Source organism: Lithobates pipiens, unplaced genomic scaffold (assembly GCF_037356315.1).
Source record: "Lithobates pipiens isolate NorthernLeopardFrog02 unplaced genomic scaffold, aLitPip1_a1.2 Scaffold_3, whole genome shotgun sequence".
Lineage (NCBI taxonomy): Eukaryota > Metazoa > Chordata > Amphibia > Anura > Ranidae > Lithobates > Lithobates pipiens.
Genome location: NW_027507790.1, coordinates 285,071,360 through 285,074,340, shown reverse-complemented (window position 1 = coordinate 285,074,340; position 2,981 = coordinate 285,071,360). Strand labels below are relative to the sequence as shown.

At 44.5% G+C, this 2,981-nt stretch overlaps 1 pseudogene; it reads right to left on the bottom strand.

Moving 5' to 3' along the window:
* Positions 1–399: 399 nt before the first annotated feature.
* LOC143941476 (5S ribosomal RNA) lies at positions 400–515 on the bottom strand (annotated as a pseudogene).
* Positions 516–2,981: the final 2,466 nt, after the last annotated feature.

Below are 2,981 nucleotides of genomic sequence, written 5' to 3'. Positions count from 1 at the left end.
AAGATATCGGGGTGAAGGAACCATTCTCCCGGGAACAACTGCTGGCGACTCAAGTAGTCCGCCTGCCAATTTTCTATCCCTAGAATGAAGACCACCGATAGTCAAAGTTTTCTGCCCAAGATAGGCTATGATTCACCTTTCTCTGGGCCGCACAATTTCTTCTGCCCCCTTGATGATTAATATAGGCCATTGCTGTAGCATAGACAAATTGAATCCTGGCAGCACAATACCGTAAACTGAACATTCAGGCTCTCAGAACCAAGTGCTCTGCCTGAATTTCTAGAATGATAATGGGAAAAGCCATTTCTGATCTGGGCCACTTCTGTGGTAACTGAAGGAAGGATTTTCCCCTTTGCAGATTTTTGGATATTAACCATAAACTGAGTCTCCGGCATACCCAGCCTACAGCACCTGGTATTCCCAGGTGGTCCAATTGGGTACTAACCAGGCCCGACCCTGCTTAGCCTCCAAGATCAGATGAGATCGGGTGCTTTCTGGGTGATGTGGCCGTAGGCTTTGGAGTCAGACACATTGGGAATCTAGAGCTTGAACCCTTTGTTCCAAGCCGATAGGATACTGTTTTGCAGCAGTCTCAAATGAAACTGAGCATAGGGAACGGCCTTGAATGAAGCCACCACCTTTCCCAACAACCTCATACAAAGTTGAATAGAAGATTTCATCTTGCTTTGACCACCTAAATCAGTTTATGGCGCTGATCTTTGCCTGGAGCAAGAATACCCCTTTTCTGGGTGTATCTATGATCAGACCCAAGTATTTTAGCCTTTTTCATGGATTTAGAGAAGATTTCTCCTAGGTTGGGAATCCGACCTTGATATTCCAGGTAGTTGAATGTGGTGACCATACTTTGGCCTAAGCGGGCTACCGACTGGACTATCAAGTACAGATCGTCCAGGTAAACCATAATCGTTATACCTTGGGCCCTTAATGAATGAATGAAATACTTGTATAGCGCACAATGCGAACTGAATCGCCTCTAGCCGCTGTTAATCTGGCTAGAAGAGGGGCCAGAACCTTTGTAAACACTCAAGGTGCAGTAGCTAGACTGAAAAGCAGAGCTACACCCTAAAAATGAAGATTTTCCACCTTGAAGAGTAGATATTACTAGTGAGCGAGGAAATAGGCATATGGAGGTGTGCATCTATGACGTCGATTGATGCCAAAAGTTCTCCTCCTTGTAAGATGGAGATAACTGATTAGATTGACTCCATGAGAAAAAAAAAAAAGTGGTTATATTCAGGAATTGAATTTAAATTTTTAAGATCCAGAATGTCCATTTGGATTTAACCAAACCCCAACCTCTGCTCTTACATGGGGGCCACCATGATCACTTTTTGCCTAAAGATGGTCCATTGCTTGAGAGAAAGACTTATTTTTTCCTGGAAAACGAGGAGACGGGAACTCCAGTTTGTACCTCGGAGCTATTGAGGAAGTCCCCCATTCATCTTGACACTCTTCCTGCCAGATCGTTGAGAACTGCAGAAGAATCCCCCCTATTGAGCGAGCGGGAGCGCCTCCTCCTAAGGAGGCTTCAGTATTTTGTAGGTTTCCTCCTCCAAGACCTCTTTTGTCCCTGGGGTTATCTTTTGAAGCGGACGGCAGAAGCCGTCGTGACTGCCTGGAGGCTGATGCCCCTGGCACAGGATCATTAAATGAAAATACTTTTACTCCTTTTTCCACTAAAATTTCTTTGGATGTATTATCCAAAACATCTCCAAATAGCTGTTTTACCGCAAAAAGGAAGACTAGCCAGGAGCTTTGCATGGTGCTTAGCGAAGGGCGCAAGGCTTGAAGGACAGAATCTCTCATAGCAACTATTGCAAACATAAAGCTGCCAGATCCTGGGCCTGCTGAACAGGATAACCTTGAACACCTATTTAAACGGTTCTCTCATGATTAAGCCATTAATGTCAGTGCAGGCTGAGACACTCAATCTGCCAGAGAAAAAAGTGTGTTTTTTTTTTTTAACAGGAATTCCAACTTTTTATCCGTTGGATCCCTAAGCATTTGAGCATTGTCTGCCGCAGAAGTCAAACTCTTATTCACAGAGGATAGAGCAGCATTAGTTGCTGGTATACCCTACTTAGTGAATTTCTTCCACCATAGGATAAAGTGTGAAAACTTTTTAGGAGGGAATAAAATGCTTATCTGGGTGATCCTCTCAGATACAAAAAAGCTTTTCCAACAATGAATGGACAGGAAAAGGCATGCGCAGCTTGAGGAGGCTTTAGTGAACCCAAACATTCAGTTAAGGGTACATAAATGTGGAGCAGATCATTCAGCAATAAATTGCACCATCAATCTTAAGATTGAAACAGCTGATTCACCCGCATCTGAAACCTCAGAAGAGGAGTCATCAGCATCACCACGGCCCCCTGAGGGAATTCGTCTTCTCCCACCCCTAGTTTACCAGTTTGAGGGTCCTGGGTAATTGAAGAGAATCTGACGCATTTTGAAAACCGTTGCAAACATTTCATGGCCCTGATGCTCACTCTGAACAGCCATTCCCTCTCAGGGGAGGATGCCATTTGTAGAGAGTAGGCTTTCCAGAGCTTGAGGGAGACCCTTTCAGCTCTTTTTTGGGGGTGTTTCAACCCCCCCTTCTGACCTTAGCCCAATGCACAAAGCAGAGGTACTACCAGAAGAAATCGCATCCACTGCTGGAGCAATAGTCAGCCACTGCTATTAATGCTCAGCCTGATACAAATAGTAAAATGTGTCAAATAGGAAATGCCTGTGTCACCAAAACCTCTTTCATACTCCTCTTTGCTCTTATGACTATCCGAAAATTTAGCAGCCAGCAAAGTTTTTTTGTTTTTTTTTAAACACACTCCCACGTTGGAGGTCGCCAACGCCAAACTAAGCCTCGCCCCCCACCTTGCATCACGCCCTACCCTCCTTTCTCTTTAAAAAAAAAAAAAAAAGTTTTCCCATGCAAGCACGGGCCTCCGATCCACCAGGAT